Raw genomic sequence first — 12,168 nt, 5'->3', positions numbered from 1 at the left:
TAAAACTTTTTGGAAGAAGGATGTTGTCCAGGGAGACACAATCTCACCAGTGCTGTTCACGGGCTCTTTACAGTAGGTATTCAGAGGCCTGGATTGGGAAAGGTTGGGGATAAGAGTTAATAGAGACTACCGTAGTAATCTCTGACTCGTTAATGAGATTTCCTTGCCAGTCATTCAGGAGATAAACTGCTAAGCATGATCAGTGGGTTAAAGAGGCAGAGCAGAATGGGTTGTCTAAGAATTATTATGCCAAGAACCAAATTAATGTTCAACAGCCTCTGAAACGAACAGCAGCTTACAATTGGCAGCGAGGTGCTGGAAGTGGAAAGGGAATACGTCTGCTTAGGCTAGGTAGGGACCGCAGATCCGAGTCAGGAGGGCAAAATGGTGGCTTCGGTTCGGCATATACTGCGAAGTCATGATAACTGATGGTCCTTAAGGGTAACGGGCTGGATTCCCAGAGAAGACAAAGTTAGCAGGCGGCGGCGGAAAGTTAGGTGCGCTGATGATACTAAGGAGCTTCACGGGGATAGGTGGCCTCAGCTGGCACAGGACAGGGAATCAGCTGGCACAGGGACAGGGCATCAGGTGCAAAAATTTGTGTTTGGAAAATTCGTTTTTGAGGAAAAAAAATAGCGCAGTATCTCTCTCACGTATCTCGGTGAATACGTAAACCGCGCCGTAAGGGAAGGGTTAAGGGAGGGAGCGTAAGAAGAACGAGACAGGTGCCGTAGTGGAGGACTTCGGAATTATTTCCACCACCTGCGGATCATTAATCTGCACTGACATCAACAGCACACGGGAGACTTTTGCGTTTCGCCTCGATCGAAACGCGACCTTCGTGGTCGGATTCGAACCCGAGAACGCCGGCTCAGTAGCCGATTGCTGTAACCACTGAGCCACCGCGACGAGACCATAGACACTCTTTTTCAAGCTGAAGGTGGACGACAGGTGAAATTGGCAGAAAGGCGGATGGGAGGTGCCTTCAGGTGGTGGTAAATGCGTGGTTGCTCTTGGTTGAACCTTCTGGAAATGGAAGTGAGTGGGTGGAGACTTGTAGGAGAGAGATGCTGGAGAGGTTGCAGAATCGTAGGGTGCTTCCTCTAGAAGTTGGTTCCAGAGGATGGAGATATACACGCACACAATGACTATTGCTTTTTTTTCTGAAACAGTCCTGACTATACTTGTAGAGTTGCGCAATTTATTATTATTATCAGTTCCAGAAAGTCTTGCTTTTCTACATAACAACTAGATAAAATCATGGTTCCACATATATTATCTAGAGCGATGCTTGTTTCAAGGTGGTGATCTTACTTGCCTTAGAGCAAGAGATTCTGCGGCGCCACTTCCGCCTCATTGGACTGTAACGAGCTGCCAGTAAGTGGAAGGGATCCGTGTTCATTTCTTTTTCCGGTTCGCTGCGGGTTCCAGTTAATAGTTCGGTTGCTCGACATAATGTGAGAGGAAAGGCAAAGACAGGAAGTACACGCGAAACGTAGCGAAGAGGCATTTCATAACTATTTCGGCGTCTGCGATGTGGGACGTAGAAACCAGAAATGCAGTTGAATTCCGAATATTTTCTCGACAGGGCCTTGGCAAAAAGGCACCCCGCATGTATGTACCGTCTTTGCCAAAGTACCCAGGCTGCATGCTTTGCTTCTAGCTTGTACAGTCGCGCCCTTGTGGCTTTCCTAAAGATCAAAACGCGTTGCAAGGTAAGAAGACCCCCGTCCTTCCCTTTAACGACCATTTCAGCTTCAGGGAAGCTGTAAGGGCTCCACTGTACGAGCTAGAAGCAAACCATGCAGCCTGGTTACTTTTTACAAAGACTGTTCTTTCGGTGTTATGGATGTTTGCATCCTGTCCAGCGTAGTGCAGAGAGGAATTTGGGTGCGGATTGCCGTTCTCGACGAAAGTGGATTATTCACTTATTTGCAAATGTATACATTTTTTTTCTGCAATAAACTTCTGAAAACCTACCGGATAATCGACAGTATGTCGATGCTATTACTATAGGATAGCTAGGAGAAAGGACGACCAGGCAGAAGCGGCTCAATGGGCCACATCTCAAGGGATTTTAGTGTGCGTCTTTGTCGGTATCAAGTGACATCAGTCATTTTATTGTGCCAAGCCTCGCTATCCATAAACCTCCTGACCTGCCGGGTTTTCTTTACCCCGGAGCAGTACGTCCTCGGCGCTTACTGCTCGGTAGCAATAAAGTTGCGTTCTTTCCGTCTCTCTCCCAGGTGCCGCTTGTTATAAGTCTTCCATGTACTACAACAGACTAAGCTGTGTCACTGAGTGGTTATGGGCTCCGTATTTTGCCTGTGCATTTCCAGTTTACACCTTCGTTCTGCAGCGAATGAATCCGTCGGATAAGCAAGAAATGCGTGTGCGGGTTTCAGAGGAGAGTATATTCCTTTAGGCTGTGTGGTAGACGTTCTTGATTTGTATGAACAAAATGCTAGGCAGAAAACGACTGGTTTTGATGGGTTTTTTTATTTGCTTACTTTTAATACCTTCATTGTTCTATTGCAGAATAATAGACGCACAGAATCTGTGTGCATAAATAAGGGCTGCTTAAAAGTGCTGCATCTGCTGCAGCTGAAACACCATGTATTGTGTTAACGCGGCAGCATGAAGGCTCCTGTTCTGCAGACATTCTTGCGTGGGTGTTATCGTCGTTGTGAACGAAAAAGCAGGTGGCTCTCTAGGCCTCGTGACCTTATGACGTCATCACAACGAGCCAACCGGTCTGTGCGCAAACTGCCCATCTTAATCTTATCAGGTGGCAGTTAAACTAATGACTGGCACAACAGGTTTCTCGGCGACAGTAGCCTGGGTCTCACGATCTCCAGTGGTGGCTTAAACAATCACCTGCCGGGGCAGTAGCACATCGCTTAACCGCTGCATCACTGCGCCAGGAGTGATATGGAAACTCGCCGCGATGCATGAATGTGAAGTAGAGAGTGACCAATTCCGTACACACCTGCATGTAGGCAGAACGTAAGCGAAGTGGTACGTAAAGAACCAAGATAGGTGGAAGGAGCCATTAACGCATACCCGTAAGGCGGAACCGCGGGAGGAGCTGAAGTACTCCCTGCAGTTTTTAATGCTTATAAAAATTCATAAAGTGATAAATATCTGGAATAAGTACAAAAATGTAAACTTTTTGTATTCACCATTCAAATCCCTTGTAGTTTCGGGCTTTCTTGATGTGTGCCCCAATATTTCTGCATCTTTAGAAGGTTTGCTAGTGAATTTTGTAAAAATAAGTTTGTACAGGTAGAATCAGTAAATGTTGCTTGCTATCTTTTGTTTCTGGTTTCATATAAATATCTCAAAGATATAGCCATAATACGCGCACGGTGCTGAGTTATGGAAATTTTAGAAAATCAGCACACTTTAGAAATTCACACGAATACCGGGTGGAGCGCTACGGAAGAAATTAATTTCCTGTAAAATATGTTATCCATGTCCTCGCTATATATTTCCAGGTATTCGTAATTAAATTTAACAAAAAGAGAAGTACGCGCAAGCACGGGAGCCCAGCTATTCGCAATCAAGATAGTGCTTGAATATATTGTCAGTATCCAGTGGTGGCGAAGAGGCAGAGCATCAACCTCACGTGCAGGAGGACCGCGGTTCGAATTCCGATGTGGACTCAACACTGCACTTCATAAAAAAAGACCAGTTTTGCAGGAATTTAGTAAAGAGAGCTAGGCCGAAGATTGCTCCGTGCGGCCAGAGTTCCAACGAACACTCACATCAGAAACGGATATTTTTCAGCCTCCTCTAGTACTTGACCGCAGCCACCAGCAGGAGCACGCCAGTAAGCCCCCAGCCTTCACTCACCCACAGCTGCGGAGCAACGGACCAACGAAACGGTTAGTCGTGCGACGCAGCGGAGTGTTTTAAGAGCTCTGGCTGTGGACAGGCCTCTATTGTTAGCTGAGCATGCAGTTTTCAGCATGGGCCTCATCCGGCGAGGCTAGCCTAGCACAGCTGTTAAAAGAACTAACGGGTAATAACTTGAATGTCATAGGGCTTGGTGAGGTTATCTAGTGTGTGTGTGCAAGACTTAAGCTATATGCGGAAGGCATGTGCTGCATGTGGTACATGTGTCGCGAGATAAGTGCTACCCAGTGTATGCGTGGTCTTCTCTACAACCCACACCACCCTAACCAATTTATTGTATTATGACACCGCCCCTCTCCATTCCACAACTTAACTATCCTTCTACTTCCCTTTCCCGATTACTCAGTGTGGAGTACCACGCCAGGGATGCCTCATTTCCGGCCAACCTCTCCACCTTTCCTTTATTTCAATTAATTTCTCTCTCTCTCTCGAAAGGACAGATGAAATATACACTATGGCGGGCACGTACTTGCGCGTACTGTGCTATCGTGGTTTAGCGGGCAGAAGTGAACTAGATTTGTGAGCCCTGATCAATAAGCATACAGCTGGAAACACCCACGAATGCTTTACAATTAACTACGATTTGGTAGTATACTAATACGCTCAATAACAGGTACCAATTGAGGGTAATGCAGGCATGCGCGCCTACATCTAGTCACAATAGCCAGACAGTCGAACACTCCTGTGAAGGCATGGAATCCATAATAAGTGTACAGTTGCACTGTACAGATGGCCGCCTTCATGTCCTTAGTAGGCAAGAAGCCTGCTAGAGAGCAGTTGGTGAGCGACTATGGCATATGCTCTAGATGCAGCCGGGAGACTTATTAGCAGAGTTCGCAGAATGAGTTATTTTTCGGGTCATAAATACCCTCTTTGGCACACAGGAGGACCGTAAGCAGACGTAGAAGGGCTTCAAACTGACAGTCTTCATACTCCGAGCGCATGCTGGCATTGCGCAGGATGTGGAGGTGCTAGGCAATGGAGACCCAGTGTCCTATAGTATGGTAAGGTTTCGAGTTAGGCTGGCTTCAAGTGACAACAGAAGAAACTAGTCAGGAAGACACCCACAAACGAGTTTGCGGTAACAGGGAAAGGAGCACAATTCAGGACCTCGATGCAAAACAGATTTTACGATTTAACTGAGGACAGCGTTTTTAGTGCTGAAGCGACGAATAACCATCTTACAAAGCAAGTAGTAGTAGTAGTAGTAAAAGACTCTTATTCGACCAAAATTTATAGGCCGAGCATTTCGACCGCCTGGGCGACCAGAAGCCGCTGTTCTTCTTCCCCTTCAGCGCCAAGCCAGTCGAGCCAGGTGGTGATGGATAGAGAGGGTGGGGGGAAGGAACCCGACTGCTGAGCAGCCGGGCAATAGAAGAGGCAATGAGCCAGGTCCGCATAGATACAGGGGCAGTTGGGACAGGAAGGGTCCGATCGATAGCGATAGAGGAAGAGGCGGGACGGGGTGATAACTGCATTCATCTGAACGTGCCGAAGAAGGCGAGACTCCGGCACCGTGAATGATGGATGAGGGGGAGGGTAAAGGCGTTTGTCGAGGCGGAGCTCAAGGTAGACCTCTTTTATGGTGCGGCGAAGAGTGAGTCTCCCACCGTCCTCCGAGGGCTTGGGCCAGGGGATCAACGGTGCCCGGAAAAGTGTGTCGCGGGCGAGCTGATGGGCCAGCTCATTGCCGTCAATCCCTGAATGCCCAGGGACCCAGCGGAGGAAAACGAAGGAAGGCTGCAGTGCGGAGACCGCTCGTTCGACCTCCTGTTGGAGAGAAGGGGTCAGGGTGCGTTTCTGTATGTGGTGTATAGCGGCTTGTGAGTCTGAATAGACTGTGTACTCTTGGAGAGAGGGAAGGAGGGCAAATGACTGGAGGGCATGCGCAATGGCGAAAACCTCGAGGGACAATGCGTCTGGAGGGTGTAGATACGGCCCGCTGGTGTGGGTTTCAGGAGCAGGGAGGTGTGGATGGTACAGGGCGTAGCCGCAGGAACCTCGAGGAGCCACGAAGGAGGCATCCGTGTAAGCTACACCCTGGGTATCAAAGAGAGGGGAATGGTGCTGTGCGGCCGCATGACGACGTCCGGCGTGCAGGACAGGGGACATGTTGGTCGGGAGGGGAAGGATACGAAGATTGGGAGCGGGGGTGGGAATAGGATAGGTAAACGGGGAGACTGGAATGGGCGAGATACCCGCTTGAGTCAATAACCACTGACCCTGACGGGTAAGGGAAAGCCGGGCAAGCTGCGAGTCACGATGGAGACTGAGAAGAGAACGAAGAGGATGGAAGAGGCCTGTGGCAAAGAGCTTAGTGGTAGAGGTAGTGATAGGGAGGTTGAGAGCTGCCTTGTAGAGGCCCACAAAGGCAGTCTCAAGAGCGTTAGGTTGAGTCTGAGTGAAGGAAGCGTAGGGTGCAAAGTACAAGACCTTGTTGAGGGCCAGCGCGTGGGCAACTCGGCACGCGTGAGCCTCGTGGAGACCTGAGCGTCGAGTGACCACGCGCCGCAGGAGGTGAGTTACAGAGTGGCAGGTGGTGACAGCGCGGTGGAGGGCTTGCACATTCTTAGCCGCATGCCCTCCACCCACAAAGCAAGGTCATTACGAAACGTGGAAGACAAGCCCGAGATGGGGTAGCTGGTCGCTATACCTGTATGCGCTCAGCAAACAAAAGATCTGATTGAGAATGGCCGGCATAAAAACTTCTCACCGCGTATATCCAATAAAACTTGAACAACTGTAAGTTCATCAATAGAGGTAGGGTAATTGATATAAAGATTTATGATATTCATGAAATCTAGGACTTTCTAGCAAGCGGACAAAACGCGAAAGCAGTCAAGAGGCAATAGGCATTGCCAAAAATCATATGTAAGGGCTAGGAGAGCAGGACAGAAATTTCATTGCCAATATGCAAAGGACGGTTAAGGTACCTAATGTATTCTACAGATATTAAGGCGGAAGCCTTTAATGCCTCATCGTTGTAAGCAGGAGCTGTCGACAGAAATGTCACGCTTTTCAATTGGTCTACACGGTCGTGACGTCACAGTGCGCGACTTTCAAATGGGGCCAATTGTACTTTGGCTACTAACCAAGCAACCAGTTAAAGGGATCGTATAGTGATGCTCCAAGTAAGTTTGACTGAGTTTAGTTAATTGCTTACTGAACCAATTAGTCTAATTAACCTTTCTAGTCAGACCAGATAAATAAATAAAACCGAGTAACAAATTGGCCGAGCTTGGGAATCGAATCCCGGTCTCCGGAGTGCGCGTCGAGCACGCTACCACTCCACCATGCCAGCTTTTTTTTTCTTTATTGACTGGCTTTGGCGCATGACATTGCACAACAAAAATACACATAACGCTATAAGGCAGCTGGTGAACCGTTTTTTTTTTCGCGACGTCACAGACCCGTTCTTGCGCACCGTGTGCCAAGTGAAGCTGCGGCGATTGCTGCCGGAGTTTGTAGTAACCAAAAATTCCACCAGAGAGCTCTTCTGTGGATACCACAAAGAGATTGTAGCAAGCGTTCGGTTTCTTTAGGGCATGTTTTTCCACCGATTATTTGTGGAAAAGTAAAAGGAAAAAGTTGTACAATGATCTTTGTGATATTGTTTTCCCAGAGCCCATGTACAGGGCCTTGTACAGTGGAGGCCCGGGAGGGGATGTTTTAAAAAGGGTGAAGAAAATGCAGGTGCCACCAGGAGTAAAGACTTTCTTTTTTAAGTTACACACCGGGACGTTACCAGTTAAAAAGTTTCTAGAGGGAAAGGATTTCTTTTTACCGTGGGGATCGAACTGCTTAATTTGTAAACAGCCTGAAACAATAGACCATGTTTTTTTGCATTGCTGGGAAGGGGTTTATTTTTGGGACGTGTTACAAAGGACCATAAAGAAAGAGCTACCACTTGACGCGCACGGAATTCGCTATTTAAGCACTGATAATGAGGATGGGGCACCTTTTGATCTCATAATGCTCTTGGGCCTCCACTGTATATGGCGCTCCAGAATGGCAGGCTACCATTGTGACAAAGACGCACGACCGGCCCGAATTTATTTTCGGGAAAGCATGGGCTGGTTTCTTGCAATCCAAAAAGCAGCTGCGGAGCCTCCGCAGTGGCTCTCGAGACTAGAGCCGTTGTGTATGTTGCGGGAATTTTAAGCTGACGAAGCCAGTCTCGTGCTGGCTGCCCACGACAGTCTCCACCATGCCAGCTCGATGGTTTGGGATGAACAAAGGTGCATCTAGCGAATACGGTGTCTTCGTTCACTCCCATCTTCCTCCCTTCCCGGTACGGCGAGGTTTAAGTGTCCACCGAGATATGAGAGACAGATACATTTCCTTTCCTCAGAAACCAATTTACCGACGAGCAAGGCGTATTTGTCCGCGTTTGAGATTGGTCTAAATTGTCGTTACGTCACCGCGTGCGAATTTTTACGGGTGTTCACCGAAATATGTGATACAGTTACTGCGCAACTTCCTTTCCTCAAATACAATTTTCGACTAGTGTCTACTGAGATATGTGAGACAGTTAATGCGTAATTTCCTTTCGTCAAATACAGTTTTCATTTTCTTCATTACGACCCCTCTTTCTTCTTTCACTCACACTTCCTTCCTTCCTGTACAGTGCGGCCCAGGTGTCCACCGAGATGACAGAGAATTACAGCATCATTTCCTTTCCTCAAAAAGCTTTGCGTTCACAGGGCAACGCATCGCGCCGAACGGGTGGTGGCGTTCCTTGGACTCCGTGACAGCGCTACAACACGCTGTCGCGTTCCACTCCTAAAAGCGAAGCTTGAGCGTCACGAATTGGCAGCTAAGTAATGCACCAACAAAATGTGCAGTTAACAATCGCGTAACAGAATGCAGCACTCAGGCTTTCGCCTTTCACCACTTTAGTTGCTAAAGTTCCTCGTATATTTTTATACAATAGCCGAAGTAACCAGGACGTCAATGACAAAGGCATGGAAGAATTTGACATCCCACCGGTGAAGGAAGATCAAAGGCAGGGAGCAATAGAAGCAATGAAAAATGGGAAACCACCTGGAGAGGGTTACGTAACTGCTGATGTCTTTTAGAACGCTGTTGAAATGATGCTGAAAAAAAAATAAACACATTGTATTCGCAATTATTCTTGGCCTATAGTGTACCGTAATCTTGGAAAAACGCTAAATTTATCATATTCGATAAGAAAGGGGCGGTCGAAGACGTGAAAAATTACAGGCCGCTCAGATTACTGGCCGTTGAAACACGGTTTATACCATAGTATTCGTCAATAGAAGAAAGCCGACCTTAGACTTCAATCAACCAAACTATCAGACTTGCTTTGGCAACAGATTCTCGACAACATATTGTATTCAAGTTTTCTATTAGAGGATAATTTATTTATTCATTTATTTATTTATTGTTTCCTCAAGGGTCCACAGGGGACATCACATGAGGGGTGGGCAAACAAAAGAGCTAATATGAACACAGATGGTCTTCAATGGCGGTTTTGAATGGAACAGGATTGATGATGGTCGCCACTTCGGATGGAAGGTCATTCCAGTCATTGGCTGTTTGAAGAAAAAATGACAGTTTATATGTTTCGGTGCGGGCCCGTTCAGGGTAGACGGCGTTAGGGTGACTATTACGAGAAAAGCGATGAGCGCGTGTTATCGGCGCAGTTTCATGATCGGAAGTGTGATAAAAAATTACAAGGAACTTTAGCGGCTAAAGTGGTTAAAGGCGAAAGCCTAAGTGCTGCATTCTGCTACGTGATTGTTCACTTCACATTTTGTTGGTGCATTAATTAACTACCAATTAATGACGCTTAAGCTTCGCCTTTAGGAGTGGAACGCGACAGCGTGTTGTAGCGCTGCCACAGAGTTCAAGGAACGCCACCGCCCGTTCGGCGCGATGCGTAGCCTTTTGAACGCAATGCTTTTTAAGGAAAGGAAATAGGGCAGTAATTCTCTGTCATCTCGGTGGACACCTGAGCCGCACTGTACAGGAAGGGAGGAAGTGTGAGTGAAAGAAGAAAGAGGGGCCGTAGTGAAGAAAATGAAATTTGTATTTGAGGAAAGGAACTTACGCATTAACTGTCTCACATATTTCGGTGGACACCCGTCAAAATTCGCGCATGGTGACGTCACGACAATTTGGACCAATCTGAAACGCGGACAAATACGCCTTGCTCGTCGGTAAATTGGTTTTTGAGGAAAGGAAATGTATCTGTCTCTCATATCTCGGTGGCCACCTAAACCTCGCCGTAACGGGAAGGGAGGAAGATGGGAGTGAACGAAGACACCGTATTCATTAGACGCACCTTTGTTCATTCCAAACCATCGAGCTGGCATGGCGGAGTGGTAGCGTGCTCGACTCGCACTCCGGAGACCAGGGTTCGATTCCCAAGGTCAGCCAATTTCTTACTCGGTTTTATTTATTTATCTGGTCTGACTAGAAAGGTTAATTGGACTAACTGGTTAAGTAAGCAATTAACTAAACTCAGTGAAACTTGGAGCATCACTATACGATCCCTTTAATAGGTTGCATGGTTAGTAGCCAAAGTACAATTGGCCCCGTTTGAAATTCGCGCACTGTGACGTCACTACCGTTTCGACCAATTGAAAAGCGTGACATTTCTGTCGACAGCTCCTGCTTACAACGATGAGGCATGCTTCCGCCTTAAAATTTATGATACAGCGAAAGACGGGCGATTTTACGCCGACAGGCCAGTGTTGGAAGATTAAGCTGAGATTTTAGTCCTGTAACACTAGAATATTGAGAGCAGTCTGAGCAACTGAATCTGGCGACGCGGTTTTGGACTGCTTCGAGCATGGTGATTAGGTTAGTATAGTGGGGATCATATGCAGCACATGCGTAGTCAAGTTTAGGACGTATGAAAGTTATGTAAGCAAGAAGCTTAATGGGAGGGGGAGCTAAGGATAGGTTACGGCGCTAATACCCTAGAACTTGATTAGCTGAATTGGTGAATATGATGCGACCAGGTTAAATGTTTACTTAAATGGATACCAAGATACTTGTATGAGTCAACGGACGAAATAGGATTGTTGAGAATTGTATAAGTACTTTCACAGTGGTTGCGCCGGCGATGGAAAGAAATAAGTGACGTTTTACTGCTATTTACGGACATGAGTGTGGTGTTTCGCAGGAAGACACATCGATGAAGACTAGTGCGTGGCCCCCAGGCCCACGCCCAAAGGAAAAAGCCCCCGTTTATTGCAACCTGACAAGTATATATACAGAGTACGTCACGCATGCGCCGAGCATCACAAGAGTACACGTGCACTTGCTACGATAGATACTATCACACGAGGATCGATAACGCCACATCTTCCCTTTCCCTTTGAGAAAACAAAAGCAGCAACTTGCGAAACAAAATACAACAACGATTCAATGGTTCAATGAGTGGCATTCACAAACACCGTACCGTTCCGGCTTTCTTACTATTCGACCAAAGCGTGTGACATGTTGACCTTGTACCGCAGGCGAAGAGGTTTCTGGCGGCAGCTGCAACGGATCACTTGGGAGAGCTTCCGTTCCGTTCTCCTCGGGACCGTCTGGGACAGTTTGTGCAATAGACACAGAGTTTCCGTTCTCCTCTGTACCGTCTCGGCTAGACAGAAATTCATACTCCCCGTCCATGGAATCCGGGACTCTGTTTGGCGCCTGCTTGATTAGCGCTCGCCGGTTTCGTTCAATCTGGCCCCCGCTCTCCAAAACCACAATATACGAGCGTGGCCGCTTTGCGCGCTGAAGCACCACACCTTCCCGCCTGTAGTCCTTGACCCAAACAGAATCACCTGGCACCAACGGTAACATATGTCGGGCAGCATGCCGGCGATCATAATTTTGCCGCTGAGTCTCCCTGAAAGCTGCGTCTTTTTCCCGTGCTTCTTTAAGATTGGGGGTCTTGGGTGCCAGCTTCTTTGGGTGGAGAGGCAAGGTAGTGCGAAGGCGCCGCCCCATGAGTAGCTCTGCTGGCGTTTTTCCTAGGGGTCCCGGCGTGTCCCTGTATGCTAACAAAGCCAGATGTAGGTCACCAGATTTTAGCAACAGCTCTTTCACAGTTTTTACCATTCTTTCTGCCTCCCCATTTGCCTGAGGGTACCTAGGGCTACACGTCACACGTTTGAATCCGTAACAGTTCGCGAACTGGCTGAACTCCTGGCTGACAAATTGAGCACCGTTATCGGTTACCAGCGTTTCCGGTATACCGTGGGTAGAAAACACCTTCTTGAGATGATA

This window comes from Amblyomma mixtum, chromosome 2, assembly GCF_055824585.1.
Source record: "Amblyomma mixtum isolate Tamu chromosome 2, ASM5582458v1, whole genome shotgun sequence".
Taxonomy (NCBI): Eukaryota; Metazoa; Arthropoda; class Arachnida; order Ixodida; family Ixodidae; genus Amblyomma; species Amblyomma mixtum.
Note: the sequence above shows the minus strand (reverse complement) of the source record.